The following is an 18,034-nucleotide window of genomic DNA, read 5'->3' as shown; positions in this document are numbered from 1 at the left end:
CAGGATCCTGGGATCGAGTCGCACACCCCACATTGGGCTCCCTGCTCAGCGGGGAGCCTGCTTCTCTTTTTCTGCTGCTCCCCCTGCTTGTGCGCTCTCTCTGATTAATAATAAAATATTTTTATGATTTCAATGAACTAATGAGGGGTGTTGCCATTCTTAAGGAGGGTACTGTTCCCTTACTTGGGGATTTTGATTAGTTTAGGTTTCCCTTTAGTTTTAGGTGCAAGACCTGCCTGTTAAAATGAAGATGTTAATAGGTGATTGAGTGAAAGAAAAAGATTAGAGAAGTAGAAATTCAGAAATTGGCCATGCAATATTTAAAAGAGTGAATGGTACTTTTTAGGTCTAGGGAATGTAGGGAAGACAAAATTTTGCCTCTGCCCTCTTAGGGTTTTTTGGCTAGACCTAGAATTAAGCCGACCTAAGACGGATTAACAGAAGAAAAGCCTACAAATATGTATGTGTTACCTGAAATGGGAGCCATCCTAAGGAAAAGACCCAAAGAAATGATGACACCTACATGCATGCTTTTATTTTAGGTTGAAACAAGAGAGGAAACTGGGAACACAATTAAACTATGTGGTGAGGCTAAAGAAACAATTATTTTAATAAGGTCTGTTTGTATAGACTCAAGCTCAGCTTCTGCTTGATGATAAGAATGCTATTTTCCTTCTGGTACAGGGAGGGTATCTTTCACATGGGAGTTTTTCATCCTCTGTTTTCAGGAAGAAGAGATTACTCATTTGCATCTGCTATTTTTTAGGTACCTTTAGCTCAAAATAATCCTTATGTCAAAGTGGTTTATTTTGGAGTGGCATATTCTGCCACCCTTCAAGGGAAGTCTGCATAACAGAGAAATAAAATTAGGCCAGAAAAATGAAAATCAGGAGAGTGTAGATTCCTGCAAACCAGGGCAAAGCATTTCAAGAGATTCAAAGTAGATATTATTTACTCTTTTAAATATTTATTTATTTGAGAGAGAGAGAGAAGGTATGCACAAGCAGGGGGGAGGGGCACAGGGAGGAGCAGGGAGCCGGATGCGGGACTCGATCCCAGAACCCCAGGATCATGACCTGAGCATGCTTAACTGACTGAGCCACCCAGGTGCCCCCAAAGTAGATACTATTTAATAGACTACTGGGTTTGTCTCAGAAGAGGAAGTTAAGGTAAAAATGATAGAATAAGGATAATAATGAATTGAAAGAGGTCAACTTGGGATGCCTGTGTGGCTCAGTCGGTTAAGCGTCTGCCTTCGGGTCAGGGTCCTGGGATCGAGTCCCGCATCGGGCTCCCTGCTCAGCAGGGAGCCTGCTTTTCCCTCTGCGTGCTGCTTCCCCTGCCTGTGCTCTCTCTCTCTTTCTGTCTCCCTGACAAATAAATAAATGAAATCTTCAAAAACAAAAAACAAAAGAAAGAAAGAAAGAAAGAGGTCAACTTACTTAGGGATAGTAGGTAATTAGGCTTACTGGGCTTTTTTCTTTTTCTTTTATCTTGTTTTTGTGGGAACTTGTTTTTTAGTTAGAAATTCCATGTCCTGTCATAGGTCTAATCAAATTTTCTACTTCTTTTTGAGTCAGTTTTGATTGTTTGTGTCTTTCTAGGAATTTGTTCTTTTCATCTAGGTTATCCAATTTGTGGGCATACTGTTGTTCACAGTATTCCTTTATACTTTTTTATTTCTGTAGGGTCAATAGTGATGTTTCCTCTTTTATTCCTGATTTTAGTAATTTGAATGTTTTCTCATTTTTCCTGTCTAGTCTAGCTGACTACGTCAATTTTGTTGACCTTTTAAAAAAAATAGGTTTTTGGTTTTGTTGATGTGATAAGCTTAATTGTGTCCCCCACCAAAAAAAAAGATATGTTGAAGTCCTAATCCCTAGTGCTTGTGAATATAGCTTTATCTGGACATAAGGTATTTGCAGATATAATTTAGATGCCATTAGCATGACCCTAATTTAATATGACTTATATGTACTTACAAAAATAGGGAGACTCAAACACAGACACACAGGGAGAATGCCATGTGACAACAGAGGCAGAGATTGATATAGCTACACTCAAAGAATGCCAAGGATTATTGCCCACATCAGAGCTAGGAAGAGGCAAGTAATAATTCAGGGGGTACATGGTCCTCCTAAACACCTTGAAGCTGGACTTCTAGCTTTCAGAACTGTGAGATAATAAATTTCTGTTGTTTTAGGTCACATGGTTTGAGGTATGTTGTTACAGTAGCCCTAGGAAACTAATACAGATTTTGGTACCAGGAATTGGTGTGCTGCTATAACAAATACCTAAAATGTAGTAATGGCTTATGGCTAGAGGCTGGTAGAATTTTGAGGTACTTGGTAGTAAGCTTAAATTGCTTTGAAGACATTGTTGGTTGAAATATGGACATTAAAGGTGTTTCTGATGAGAGCTCAGACAGGAGAGCTATAGAGGAAGTTTCTGGGTTTTTTAGAGAATACATAGACTGTCATAACATAATGTTGCTGAAAATTTGAATCTTCACAGTACTTCTGATGAGGGCTCAGATGGAAATAAGGGACATGTTATTGGATGCTGGAGGAAAGTTGATCCTTGTTATAAAGTGGTAGAGAATTTGGCTGAATTGTATTGTGTTGGGTGGAAAGCAGAATTTATAAGTGATAAACTTACATATTTAACTAAGGAGATTTTCAGTTAAGGTATTTCAGTAAGGTATTCAGTAAGGCACAGCCTAGTTTCTCCTTGCTGCTTAGTAAAATGTGAGAGGATAGAGATAAGTTGAGAATGAACTGCTAAGCACAAAAGAACCAGCACTTGGTTATTTGGAAAATTCTCAGCCTATCCAGATAGCATGTTCTGGAAATAGGGTCAAGGGTATGGACAGAAAACTATTTACTAAAGAGATTAGGCATGTGCCTTATGAATCCAATCAACCATCTCAGCGAAAACAAAGATTAGTGAACTTCAAGATATGGCAACATGAACATCCCCTTGTGCCCTGCTGTACCCACACCCACACCCCCAAAAAAACCAACTGCCAACCACTGAGAGATGTATAGAGCACCACAAAGTTGTGAAACAACTTCAAGAGCCAAATTTATGTGTAATTGGAGTCCCAGAAAGAGCTGGGGGTGGAGGAATAGGATATTTGAAAAAGTGAAGGTTAAAAAAATTTCCAAATTTGATGAAAATGCTAACTCCAGAGATCCAAAAACTCAATGAACACTAAGCAAAAGAAACATGAAAAAAACTAAAAAGTTATTTAAAACCTATGATGAGAGAAAATCTTAAGGGGTGCCTGGGTGGCTCAGTCGTTAAGTGTCTGCCTTCGGCTCAGGTCATGATCCCAGGGTCCTGGGATGGAGCCCTGCATTGGGCTCCCTTCTTGGCGGGGAGTCTGCTTCTCCCTCTGCCCGTCCCCCAGCTTGTGCTCTCTCTGTCTGTCTGTCTCTCTCTCAAAAATAAATAGGGCGCCTGGGTGGCTCAGTCATTAAGCGTCTGCCTTCGGCTCAGGTCATGATCCCAGGGTGCGGGGCTCCCTGCTCAGCGGGAAGCCTGCTTCTGCTTCTCCCTCTCCCTCTCCCTGTGCTTGTGTTCCCTCTCTTGCTGTCTCTCTCTCTGTCAAATAAATAAATAAAATCTTTAAAAAAAAAAGAAAAAGAAAAAGAAATCTTAAAAGAAGATTAAGAAGATAAATGCATAGAGGAGCAAAGATAAGAAAATGAGTAGACTTCTTGTTGGAAACCATGCAAGCCAGAAGACCGTGGAGCAACATACTGAAGTACTGAAAGAAAAAAGCTGTCTATATAGAATTCTATACTCAGAAAAAGATCTTTCAAAAATGAAAGTGGCCAGCAAACTGAGTCCAGCAATATATATAAAAAAAGAATGTACACCATGGCCAAGTGAAATTTATCCAAGAAATGCAAGCATAGGTCAGTATCTGCAAATCAATTAATACAATATGCAATATTAATATAATAAAGGACAAAAAAATGTATGATCACATTAATAGACAACAGAAAAACACTTGACAAAATCTCCAACACTTAAAATTCATTCATGATAAAAATGCTCAATAAACTAGGAATGAAATGTATTTTCCTCAAACTGAGAAAGGTCATCTACAAAAAAACATATAACTAACATTATAGTTACTGGTAAAGACTGAATGCCTTCTCCCTAAGCTTAGGGGGGGAAAAGGGATATCCACTCTTGCTGCTTCTACTTACCATTATGTTGGAGGTTCTAGCCAGGGGAATTACTGAAGAAAAGGAAATAATCTCTAGATTGGAAAGGAAGAAGTAAAACGATGCAGATATCATCCACTTGTGCACAGAAAATTCCAAGGAATCCACTAAAAACCATTATAATAAACTAATAAATGAGTTGAGCAAGTTTGTAGGATATAAAATCAATACACAAAAAGTGAATTGCATTTTTCTATACTAGAAATGAATAATCCAAAAGTGAAAAAATTTAAAAATGTATGTATAATGGCATTAAAATAAAATACATAAATTGAATAAAAGTACAAGATTTGTACACTAAAAACTATAAAATTTGTTTGTTTAAAGAAATTAAAGAAAAAAATAAATGTTAATACATACCACGTTCATGGATCAGAGACTTAATATTCTTAAGTTGGCAGTACTCCCCTAATGTATAGATTCAGTAAAAATCTCTATTAAAATCCCAGTTATCTTTTTTGAGGAGATTGAGAAGGTGATCCTAAAATTCATAAGGAATTTCAAGGGACTCAGAAGATGCAAAATAATCTTGAAAAAGAAGAACAAAGTTAGGAAGCTCACATTTTTTTATTTTAAAACTTACTGCAAAGTTACAGTAAACAAAACAGTGTATTATTAGTATAAGGATAGCTATATAGATCAATGGAATAGAATTGAGAGTCCAGAAATAAAACTATACATCTGTGGGCAATTGATTTTCAAAAAGGTTGTCAAGACAATTCAATGGGGAAAAGAATTAAATTCAACAAATGGTGTTGGGACAACTGGACATCCATGCAAAAAATAAAGTTGGATCCCTACCTCACAGAATATACAAAAATTAACTCAAATGAATTAAAGAAATAAATGTAATAGTTGAAACTATAATATTCTTAGAAGAAAACATAGGAATTTATTACTTTGGTTTATGTGATTGTTTCTTGGATATGACACCAAAACCACAAATGACAAAAGAAAAAAAATTGTGGACTTCATAGAAATCAAAACTTTTGTCCCTCAAAGGACACCACCATGAAAGTGAAAAGACAACCCACAGACTGGGAGAAAATATTTGCAGATCATATATTTGATAAGAGACTTGTATTTAAAATATGTAAAGAAATCTTACAACTCAATAATAAAAAGACAATTCCATTAAAAATGAGCAAATAATTTGAACAGACATTTCTCTAAAGAAGATATATGAATGGCTAATAAACCCATGCAAAGTTGCTCAACATCATTAGTCATCAGGGAAATGTAAATGAAAACTACAATGAGGTATGACTTTACATGATATTCATTGTCAGTTTAACTTGTATTTCTCTGGGTGCTAATGAATTCAAACACTTTTCTGTTGGTCATTTGGCTCTTCTGCACATTATTTAACAGTATTCACTAATTTTATGCAGTTGTCTTTTTTTGGTCAATTTGTAAGAGATCTTTTGCATAATCTTGTGTGGTTAAATAAGTATTTTAAAAACAGCTACTTGGTTCTAGTCTTGGTTTTGAAATTGCCCCCTGTTTATTGACTTCTTGATGATTTTTTAAATTCTAATTTTTTTACACTGAAATCTTTAATATATAGTATTTATTTTTGTAAATGGATCAAATGGGGGTCTTCTTTTATATTAAATGTGGCCCAAACTCTTCTCCAGACATTCACTGAGGGTAGAGCTTGCCATACCACATGTATTTTTATTTTTTTAAAGGATTTTATTTATTTATTTGACAGAGAAAGAGACAGCAGAGAGGGAACCCAAGCAGGGGGAGTGGGAGAGGGAGAAGCAGGCTTCCCGCTGAGCAGAGAGCCCGATGCGGGGCTTGATCCCAGGATCCTGGGATCATGACCTGAGCCAAAGGCAGACGCTTAATGACTGAGGCACCCAGGCGCCCCGACATGTATTTTTATTATACCCAAGAAAGGAGTCTGCAGGCCAGAACACCTTACAGTTACTTAATTTAGTTTCGGAAAAAAAATCATTCCATTTTGATCAAACTGCTGCTATACACTGTTGGCTCACCATTCTGGTGTTGGCAAGAAAGCAGATATTCTGCATTAGTCTCCTTAGTTTGTCTTTTTTTGGGGGGCTTTTTCTTCCCCCTATAATATCTTGGTAACTTGCATAATTCCCCCTACTTTCACTGATTTTACTTACTCTGTTTTCATTACCTAACCTTATAGCTTTCCCTACTCTAAATCATTTCCTTATGATTAATAATTGCCCATTCAACAATTCTTAGTCAAGTCATTTAGGAATGCTAGAACTTCACCATATATTGTAACCATTTTATCTTTTTTTTCACTGTATTATAAAATTGTATTGTTATCTTAGCTTTTCATGTTGTGAAAGGTGCTGTTGAAACAAATTGCTTGTCTCCACCCCCAGAGTTTCTGATTTAGTAGGTCTGCGGTACATTTGGAGAATTTGCTTTTCCTTTTTTTTTATAGTAACTTTTTTTTTAAGATTTATTTATTTATTTGAGAGAGAGAGAGAGAATGATCAGGGGGAGGGGCAGAGGGAGAGGGAGAAGCAGACTCCCACTGAGCAGGGAGCCTGACATGGGGCTCCACACCCCAGGGCCCTAGGATCATGACCTGAGCCAAAGGCAGACACTCAACCAACTGAGCCACCCAGGCACCCGCCATTTTTTTTTTAAAGATTTTATTTGTGTGAGAGAAAGAGACCCTGAAGGGGGGTGGGGAGGAGCAGAGAGAGAAGGACAAGCAGACTCTCCACTGAGTGCCCAGCCCGATGGGGGCTGGATGCTACGACCCTGAGATCATGACCTGAGCCGAAATCAGGAGTCAGACGCTCAACTGACTGAGCCGCCTGGGCAGCTCTGGAGAATTTGCATTTCTCACATGTTTCCAGGTGATGCTGATTATGCCTATCTGTGGATTGCTCTTCGAGGCCACTTCAGGTAGTTTCTTATGTCTCCTTCACTTTTTGTCATATGTTACACTAAAACAGCCTGTATTCTTTTTGACGTTGATTAAGTTTACAAAGCAACAATACTTTTCCTAGTATATGCCTTCTGAAAAATTTCAATTTATTGTTTTTTTAAGATATTATTTATTTATTTGAAAGAGCGAGCACGAGCAGGGGGGAGGGGTAGAGGGAGAGGGAGAAGCAGACTCCCCACTGACCAGGAAGCCCAATGCAGGACTCGATCCCAGGACCCTGGGATCATGATTTGAGCTGAAGGCAGATACTTACCCGACTGAGCCACTCTAGCATCCCTCAATTTATTATTTTTAAGTTGCAAGAAGCACTTGGTATTATTTTCTATAAACCAGGGATCCTGGGGCGCCTGGGTGGCTCAGATGGTTAAGTGTCTGCCTTCGGCTCAGGTCATGATCCCGGGGTCCTGGATCGAGTCCCGCATCGGGCTCCCTGCTAGGTGGGGAGCCTGCTTCTCCCTCTGCCTCTGTCTCTCTCTCTCTCTCTCTCTCTCTGACTCTCATGAATAAATAAATAAAACATTAAAAAAAAAACAAACCAGGGATCCTAATTAATGCCTGGTTGTCTATATTTTTGTTATTCTTGTTTTTCTCATTAGGCTGACAGAATAGGTAGGATTTCAGTAGGGGGATAAGAAAGGATATTGAGAGATAATGAGGTACAGTGGAAGATGCAGGCAAGGCGATTTGAACTCAGTAACAACCACTTAGTAACTTAGATAATGTACTTCCTCAGCCTCACTTTTTTTAATTGAAATATGTTTGACATACAACATTGTGTAAATTTAAGGTATACATGTTAATTTGATATATTTATATATGTAGTATGATTGTCATTGCAGTAATAATTATCAGCTTCACTTTTCTTACTACAATGGAGTTTGAAAATTAATAAAAATATTTGTTGTATTCTTCTGGAAATATTTGTATCCTTTGCAAATGCTTGAATCCTTTCCTGAATGCAAAATCTTTTGTAATATGATATTTGGGAAAGAAGGGAAATCCAGCTCCCCATTCTAAAATTTAAGAGCCAAGAACATGGGGCGCCTGGGTGGCTCAGTCGTTGGGCCTCTGCCTTCGGCTCGGGTCGTGGTCTCGGGGTCCTGGGATGGAGCCCCGCATTGGGCTCCCTGCTCTGCAGGAGGCCTGCTTCTCTCTCTCCCACTCCCCCTGCTTGTGTTCCCTCTCTGCTGTGTCTCTCTCCGTCAAATAAATAAGTAAAATCTTTAAAAAAAAAAAAAAAAAAAAGAGCCAAGAACATGATTAAGCCTGTTCATGTGGGAAAGGATCTGGTGTCCACTTATTTGGGAGAGGTTCATTGAAGAGTTTGTTAAGCCATTACACAACCTGTCGGAGGGGTAATTCTAGAATGCACAGAGCTATTTTTGTTTAAGCTATACAATTTAAAATCGATTGCTTATTTAAGTATAAATAAATAGCTGTTATTATAGCAATCTGCAGAAACCTCTAATTTATTTGGAAAAGCATGGCATTATGAAAAAGTTGTATTTTCAGAACCTGCTATAAAAACTGGTAAAGATTGCAGGAAGCTTGTCAAAAGGATCCTGAAAAAAAATGAACATAATTTGCTATAATATCAGAAAAATGTTTTTCCAAAGAGAGAAAGTGAGAGAGACCAAGAGAAGGGAGAGTTTCCAAGATGAAGAGAAAGAGAGATAGCATGGGCTTGGGGATGGAAAATAATGACATTTATACTAAATACAGATAAAGGAATAGGAAATTTAGGTAGAATTCAGGGTGTTTTTTTTTTAAATAAACATATAGAGTTCTTTATTGCACATTACATTTCCAGCAAATGCCAGTATTGTTGATCATCTTATGTTTTTGCCTCCAATTTATCTTTTAGACTTCTGGTCTTTAAAATGGCCATTTGAGGGCGCCTGGGTGGCTCAGTTGGTTAAGCGACTGCCTTCGGCTCAGGTCATGATCCTGGAGTCCCTGGATCGAGTCCCTGGATCGAGTCCCTGGATCGAGTCCCTGGATCGAGTCCCGCATCGGGCTCCCTGCTCGGCAGGGAGCCTGCTTCTGCCTCTGACCCTCCCCCCTCTCATGTGCTCTCTCTCTCTCATTCTCTCTGTCTCAAATAAATAAAAAAATTAAAAAAAAAATCTTAAAGTGGCCATTTGAAGAAATATTTTTTTTTTTAAGATTTTATTTATTTATTTGACAGAGAGAGACATAGCGACAGAAGGAACACAAGCAGGGGGAGTGGGAGAGGGAGAAGCAGGCTTCCCGCTGAGCAGGGAGCCCGATGTGGGGATCGATCCCAGGAACCTGAGATCATGACCTGAGCCGAAGGCAGACGCTTAACGACTGAGCCACCCAGGCGCCCCAGAAATAATTTTTTTTAACCAATATTACATAGAAAGGAAGTCTAATAATCATACTAACTAGGGAAAGATAGTGTATTCAAAAATAACATCTGGGGGCGCCTGGGTGGCTCAGCCGTTAGGCAGCCTTCGGCTCAGGTCATGATCCCGGGGTCCTGGGATCGAGTCCCAAATCGGGCTCCCTGCTCAGCGGGAAGCCTGCTTCTCCCTCTCCCACTCCCCCTGCTTGTGTTCCTGCTCTCGCTATCTCTCTGTCAAATAAATAAATAAAATCTTAAACAAACAAACAAACAAAAAACCAAAAAACATCTGGTAGGGATCCTAAATTGAACATTTCCCTTTGGTTTCCTAACTCATATCAGTAGCTAAAAATATTAATGTCATTTAAAATTACTAACTGCTATAATATATGATTAATTTTAAGCTTAAAATAAAATAGGATGTTCCACATTAAGCCAGTTATTTTTGTCCAATTCTGTCTGATGCATGATTCTAGGTACAGATACATGGCTACGAATCAAATAGCCAAGGAAATTAAGAAATTAAAGTTAGTTCTGGGCCCATGACAATTTAATGATTCCTATTCTCTGGGGGAAAATTTTTGCATTACTTCCCCAGAATTCACATAGAGTAGGAGCTCTCAGTGTTGGCCGCCATTAGAATTACTTGGGGGTCACTTGGGGTGGCTCAGGCTCAATCCAGATTTATTAAAACAGAATTTCTAGAGATGGAGCCTAGATGGAACTTTTTTGCTTGATTTCCTTTTTTGTTTTGTTTTGTTTTGTTTTTTAATCTGTGGTATACAGCCAGAATTGAGAACAACTGATTTATTCTACAGTATGCTAAATCCAAGAAAGCAGATGGAAATCCTGTTTTGTTTTTGAAGGCAAATAGCCTCTTCTCTTCACAAACCTATGCTCAGAAACGTAAAGGGACTCTGGCCCTTTGGAAACCAGTTTGATGGTTCCTCAAAAAGTTAAACATAGAATTACCGTAAGACCCAGCAATTTCACTCCTAGGTATATACTCCAAAGAATTGAAAACAGGGACTCAAACAAATACTTGTACACATATGTTCAGCACTATCACATTAGCCAAAAGGTGGAAACAACCCAAATGTCCCAAATGGATAAACAAATTGTAATACACCAATATTATTATTATTCAGCCATTAAAGGAATGAAGTTTTGATACATTTCACGCTGCAACATGGATAAATCTTAAAACTATGTTAAGTGAGAGAAGCCTGACATAAAGGGTCACACGTCATATGATTCTATATGAAGTATCCAGAATAGGGAAATCCATACAGATTGCAAATTGGGGGTTGCCAGGAGCTGGGAGAAGAGGGAATGGGGAGAACTACTTGAGAAGCTATGGAGTTTTCTTTTGCGCTTCCAAGAATGTTTTGGAACCAGATAGAAGTAGTGGCTGCACATTATGAAGGGACTAACTGCTACTAAATTACTTTTAGTATTTATTCTAAATTTTATTTAGTATTATTAATTTAGTTCACTTTAAAATAATGTCATATTATATGAATTTGGCCTTAATTAAAAAAAAAAAAAAGCTAAGCACAAACATCAGATCTTTACATTTAATGTGATTTTCACCCCTGCGCACACCTCAGTTGTGGAGTGGCCTTTGGTGGCCTAGAGTCCCTGTCCCCGCCACCCGTGATTGCACTCCGAGGCCCGCGAGGGGTCACCCCCTTGGTTTCCACCAGCCCACAAGCGACAGCATGGCAGCCATCCCCTCCAGCGGCTTGCTCATGGCCACACAGCCCCGCCTGGGCTCCACTTCCACTAACAGCTCCTGCAGAGGGGCGCAGCATCCTGGGGAAGCCATCCCTCACCACCCCGGTCTCCGCAAGGCCGACCTGAACCCTGGTGGGCAAGCTTCTTTTTCCAAAAACCCACTCTCCCGTACGTGTCTACAGTCTTGGAGTCCCCAGAACGCTCGAAATCTTCCCAGGCCTCCAGCGGCGCGATCACCTGTGACTTGGCTCTGGAAGCCATGAGGAAGCAGCCCGGTGGCCAGCCTGGCAAAGCCAACACCGGGCCCCAATCCGCAGTGGCTTCACCAGGCTTCAGGAGGCGCTGGGGCCCGCCCGCCCCTCCTCCCCTCCTCCCCTGTAGGCTGCAGCAAGCAGAAGCAGTTGGGTTCTTTTATATCAAAACAGCAAAACACCAAAAAGTAAGTCGAGAGACCCTGCAATGGTGTGCCTTGCACCAAGTGGAAAATAAACTCCAAGCAGCCAGTAAAAAAAAAAAAAAAAAGTGATTTTCCTGCTAAAACCAGCTTTTCTGAAAATTAAAGCTTGTCATTAAAAACAACTAATGAGCCTAGTTAATCATGTGATCCAGGTATTCTGTCTCATAGATAGCCTCAGGTAGAAGCTGTGACTTTCCTATTATTCAGAATATATTCTGAATATACCTAAGAATATACTGTATCTGTATCCAGAGATTTGAACTTCTTTACAACTGGGTGTTTAGGCCTTCAGTGAGGAGCATGCAGGGACCAAAGGGTCTTCCTTGTCCCAATAATTAGTGTTAGTGATTTCAAAACTTCTGGCCTGTCCTCAAAGGGTAAAGGATTAAAGATACTGTTTTCTCTAAAGGGTAGAGAAGAAGCTTACCAAAGAGAGAACAGGAAATGAAGGAAAATAAAGAGAGAATAGGAAAAATCAGAGCAGAAGGGATGAGAGATGTGAATATTGTCTTAAGTAACTGCAGACTTAGAGGTGTTTTTTTTTTTTTGAAAACACACCAGAAATGTGAATTTTTCTTAAAAAAAAAAAAAGATATAAAGATGCTCTATGGTATTTAAAAATGCCAGGCAATGGGATATATTTGGAACCTAGGAAAAAGTTGCTGTTTGAGAAACAATCTTCTGAAAGAGTGAAAATTGTGGGTAAGTAATGCAACCATTCTACCGCAAGATTCTGTGACACACAGGATCACACACATAGGACAGAAGGGGTCAGAGGCCTGACACCTGCCCTTAGATTCTTTCTGGCTGAAGCCCATATCCTCAGGAGGACGGTAGGAATAACATGGAGCTGAGGCCCCAACACACTCTGGTTACATCAGGCCTTTTAAACCCTAAGTTTAGCCCTGAAGATAGAACACATTTTGACCTTCCCGGTTAATGTGTAAAAAATGTGCTATTTGTAGGAAATGCTGCCGCCATGACTCATAAAAAGTGAATTGCCATGCATACCTAATAACTAGCAATTCCCTCCCCTGCTCGTCTTTGTATTTTCAAGAAAACCAGGTTAAATGTAAAGATTTAATTTTTGTACATAAGCTTCTTTTACTTTTTACTTTGAAATAATTGCCGATTTATAGGAGAGTGCGGAGGAATGTGCAGGGAATTCCCATGTAGTCTTCCGCTGGCCTCCCAAAATGTTACCATCTTACACAACTATTGTGCAATACCAATGCCAAGAAATCAGTATTAGTACAATCCATAGTTTATTCAGATTTCACTAGTTACATAGGCACTTGTGTGTGTGTGTGTGTGTGTGTGTGTAGAGCTGTAAGCAATTTTATCACTGACTTGGCCTTGCGTAACCACCACCGCAATCAAAATACTCAACCGTACCATCCCAAGACTCTTGTAATATTCCCTTGTAGCCACATTCATCCCCTCCTCCACCATCTCTAACCTCTCGCAACCACTAATCTGTTCTTCATCTCTATAATTATGTTATTTCTTGAATTTTAAGTAAACGGAACGATGTAGTAGGTAACCTTTTGGCACTAGCTTTCTTCGATCAGCATCATTTCCTTTAGGAGGTTCATCCATGTTGTGGCATGTATCAATGTTCCTTTTTTTTGCTGAGTGGTATTCCGTGGTATGGATGTACCACATTTGTTTAGCCATTCACCAAGTGCAGTTTGGGGCTATTAAGAAGAAAGCTTCTATGAACATTCATATACAAGTTGCTGTCTGAAATTCACTCTCCATTTCTGTGGGACAAATACCCAAGGATGCTACTGCTGCATAGTATGGTGAGCCTATTTTTAGTTTTGAAAGGGACTGCCAAATATTTTCCATTATATGCATAGGCTTGTAAGAGGGGAAAATGTTCACTTTCAGAAAGAATGAATTTCGCAAATGAAGTCTCTCATATCTCCCTAAATAAGTGAAATTTTTAAGGGAGAAGAGAAAGGAAATTCTTTCTTAACATATAGGGGTGCCTGGGTGGCTCAGTCGGTTAAGGGTCTGACTCTTGGTTTAGGCTCAGGCTACAATCTCATGGGTCATCAGCTCGAGCCCTACACCGGGCTCCGTGCTCAGCGGGGAGTCTGAAGATTCTCTCCCTCTGCCCCTCCCCCTACTCTCACTCTCTCTCAAATAAATAATCTTTAAAAAAATAGATACAGTGCTTGGATTAATTGTATTTTAAGTTTTGTGACTCAGACATTTTCTTTTTCTACTTCCTCTGTAATGATTCAGAGGTTGCTCACAGCCGTTGTACCTCCGTGAGTTGTGGTCTCACAGAAAATGAATATAACCCCACAGCAGAGACGGTTGTCAGGGGCTCAGGGATAAAAATAATTTTTGGTACTTCGGTTAAAAAGAATCACGAAAACAATATTTTCAAAGAAAGATTTATGAAAGAAGACAATAGTAGTTTCTATTGGCCCACTGACTTGTAAATAAAGTAGGAATTTCTCATGGTTCGTTATTATAAAACTTCATATAATTGAACTATGGCAGCTGCTAGCCTTCTTAAATAATGAAGGAGAGAATGAAGGAGATGGAGCCTTTGGTAGTTGGTATATTAGCCCAGGGATATTGGCATATTTAGAATGGGACAAGGGAGATGGCAGGCTAGAGAAATAGGGTATTCAGCATCAATTAACCTGTTCCTGCATCTTGTGATTTTTCTTTAAATTTAAATGTAAAAAATTGTCTGTGCATCTTTTCACCTTCTGTGTTCCTGTCTCCTTTTTACTTTTTCTCTGCCCTGGAAATCATAACTATCTGAAAAATAAGCTTTTCCCTCTAAATAAGCTTTTCCCTTGGCTCATCACTAGCAAGATAGTGTAACATAAATATCACCTTAAACTCATAAAAATGTTAATTCCAGAGGTTTCAGCATTTCTTTCCATGCCTTCATTCACTTTCTCTTATCTCTCCCACAGGAAAGGGGATCAAATTTCTCCTAAACATTTCTTGAAAGGAATAGAAAACTGAATTTTATGTGCTTCATTTGCTCTATCATAAATATGGTCATTTTCATAAACTCTATCTCATATGGGAGAAGCTGTCATTGGCATTTCTGAGATCGGATGTGCAGTCTTCAAAAATCAATTATTTGCAGATGATTTGCAACTCCACTAATATTTCCTATGCATCTGGGGAAGGCAAGAAATCTACTTTGTGGAAACCTGGAAGCAGGAGGCCTAGAACACAGAGAACATGTGTCAAGCTGAAAACTGAGCCTTTTTAAAAATATATTTTACCAAATTTTGAAACAATCGGAGAGTTACAGAAACATAATTTTTTTCTGAAGTGTTTGAGAGAACGTTTTTGGCGTAATGGTCCATCACCCCAGAATACTCTGTATTTCCTACAAACACACCTCTGTACAAAACCACAATACAACCATAAAAAAATCAGCAAGTTCACAAGATACATACACCTAATTGTCTCTATAATGTCTTTTTTTTTAAAGATTTTATTTATTTGTCAGAGGGAGAGGGAGAGAGAGAGAGCAAGCACAAGCAGGGGGAGCGGCAGGCAGAGGGAGAAGCAGGCTCCCCAGTGAGCAAAAGCCCGATGCGGGACATCATCCCAGGACCCTGGGATCATGACCTGATGCGGGACATCATCCCAGAACCCTGGGATCATGACCTGAGCCGAAGGCAGACGCTTAACCGACTGAGCCACCCAGGCATCCCCCTATAAAGTCTTTGATAGTGAAAGAATTCAATCCAGGATCATGCCTTGCATTTGATTGTCCTATTTTAGTCTTCAATCTGGTACAGCTGCTCAATCTTTCCTTAACTTCCAAGCCTCAACACTTTTGAAAATTCCAGACTAGTTATATTGTAGAATGACCCTCCATTTTAGTTTGTCTGATACTTTCTCATGATTAGATTCAGATTATGCATCTTCAGCAGGAATATCACAGAAGTGATGCTGTGTTCTTCTCATCCCAACCTCTCATGTGGCCTAAGATTTTGATTTGCCCCATTACTGATGATGATCACTTTGATTACTTGATTAAAGTGGTGTCTGCCAGGCTTCTCAATTTAAAGTTACTCTTTGCCCTTTGTAATAAATGAATATTTTGGAGGGAGGTTCTTTAAAACTATGTAAATGTCTTGTTCCTCATCAAACTCTCAGTGTATGTGTTTTAATATCTGTGTGGGTTCATATTTTATTCAAAGGGTTATAGTTCATTGCTGTCCTTTATTTTTAAGCTTAAATAGGATCCAGTTTGTTTAGTGGAAGCCCCTCCAAGCTGGTTTCCAGGTCCTTTTCCCATGTCCCCCACATTTTTTGAGGCCGATATTGTTTACTGGCCCAATAAGATGTTTTAGGCTCATCTTGTATTTTTCCTGCCCCAACTCTGGAACTAGGCATTTCTACAAGAATCTTTTATTCCTGTTAGGAAATGGTATTTAGAAGTCAAGATCTGGGCACAAGGTGTGATCACTGCTATTCCCAGATTCTCTCCGTGGAGAGAGTGCTAGGGAAATACTTGTCCGTTTGTCTATCTATCTATCTTAACTATCTTGAACTGTGAGTTTGATGCGGGAAACAAAGGCAGAAGAAAAATTATTAAATTTCCTTACTACCAACAGCCCATTAACAAGTCCTTGAAACAGGCAGAGTGACATTCCTCTAGGGACTCAACTGCCTCGATGTTAATACTTTGCTAAGAGCAAAAGGCAATCCTAGCCCGAACTCTGCCTCCCCAGGATCCTGTAAGTCTACTTTAACATACAAAAATTCCTTTGGAAACTTTCTTTATCTCTAAACCCCACAAGATATGTGTTGGCAAACATCCCCCAAGCATATGGCCCACCGATATACATCTGAAGGGTCTCATGACTCAGGTTTTATTAGACAGTAATAAATGACCTTTTCTCAACAATAGCTAGCCCCCTCAAGGTCCTGGAAACCTTGCTTCCAAAATTCCTTAGAGACGGATGCTATCCCTAACCCCTTCCCAACTTGAAAGTCTATAATGGGCTACTCCTCATGACCTCATTGCAGCTCTTTCTGCCCATGGGTCCTGTCCCCGTGCCTTAAAAAAATCACCTTTTTGCACCAAAGACATCTCAAGAATTCTTTCTTGGCCGTCGGCTTTGAATCCTAACGTCTTTCCTCCATCAAGTTCACACAGATGCATCCAATCCCAATTCAATACCAGCATTCATTCTAGTTTTTACTATTCTGTACTTGTAACTCCCTTTTCCAACGGTAAGAATCTTGTGTTTCATTATCCTTAATAATTACTAATTCAATTAATCCCCTTTAACCATTTTGAGACCAATCCCAATGTCTGTGGGTTTTTTCCACACCATCAAGTAATTCTCAGACATCAGTTGGGTATAATACAATTCAACTCAATTCTTTTTTTTTTTTTTTTAAGATTTTTATTTGTCAGAGAGAGAGAGAGCAAGAGAGCGAGCACAAGCAGTGGGAGCGGCAGGCAGAGGGAGAAGCAGGCTCCCCGCTGAGCAAAGCCCGATGCTGGGCTCGATCCCAAGACCCTGGGATCATGACCCGAGCCAAAGGCAGACGCTTAACCGACCCAGCCACCCAGGCGTCCCTCAACTCAATTCTGACACTACCCAAGTAGTGTCAGATCCCACAGGTTAAGGGCTCAGTCCCACAAGACTGCTGCCCCCATTCCCTCAGTTCAGGCACTAATCACAAGTCCAGGTTGCCACCTGTGCTTCGGATCAACTGGCTGTAGATGGAGTTTCCAACAACCCCCTCCTTGGGTTCGATTAATTTGCTAGAATGGCTCACAGAAACATTTTACTTGGGGGAGGGGGGTGGGAGGATGGGTTAGCCTGGTGGTGGGTATTGAGGAGGGCACATTCTGCATGGAGCACTGGGTGTTATGCACAAACAATGAATCATGGAACACTTCATCTAAAACTAATGATGTAATGTATGGGGATTAACATAAGAATAAAAAATTAAAAAAAAAAAAAAAGGATATAACTCAGGAAGAGCCAGGTGGAGAAGATGCATAGGGTAGGGGAACTTACCTTAAAGGTTCGGAGCTTCTCTGCACCCTCCAAGCTGCCGGTTTCCTCAATTCTCCTCAGACTCACCAACTCACTCCAAACGCCAACACTTCTTGTTTTTTTTTTAGGGAGGCTTCATTTCTTAGGCATGATTGATTAAATCATTGGCCACTGGTGATTAAATTCAATCTAGGTCATGGGGTGGGACTGAAAGTTCCAACCAACTATTCACCTGGTTGTTTCCCCTAGCAACCAGCCCCCAGCCTTAGGGGC

At 39.8% G+C, this 18,034-nt stretch overlaps 1 pseudogene; it reads left to right on the top strand.

Annotated features, from left to right (window-relative positions):
• Window positions 1-11,254: 11,254 nt before the first annotated feature.
• On the top strand, window positions 11,255-12,744 carry LOC123848974 (pancreatic progenitor cell differentiation and proliferation factor-like; annotated as a pseudogene).
• Window positions 12,745-18,034: the final 5,290 nt, after the last annotated feature.

Source organism: Mirounga angustirostris, unplaced genomic scaffold, assembly GCF_029215605.1.
Source record: "Mirounga angustirostris isolate CCGP_5_RB_7025 unplaced genomic scaffold, mMirAng1.0.hap1 SCAF_2, whole genome shotgun sequence".
NCBI lineage: Eukaryota > Metazoa > Chordata > Mammalia > Carnivora > Phocidae > Mirounga > Mirounga angustirostris.
This window is presented reverse-complemented; position numbering and strand designations above follow the sequence as displayed.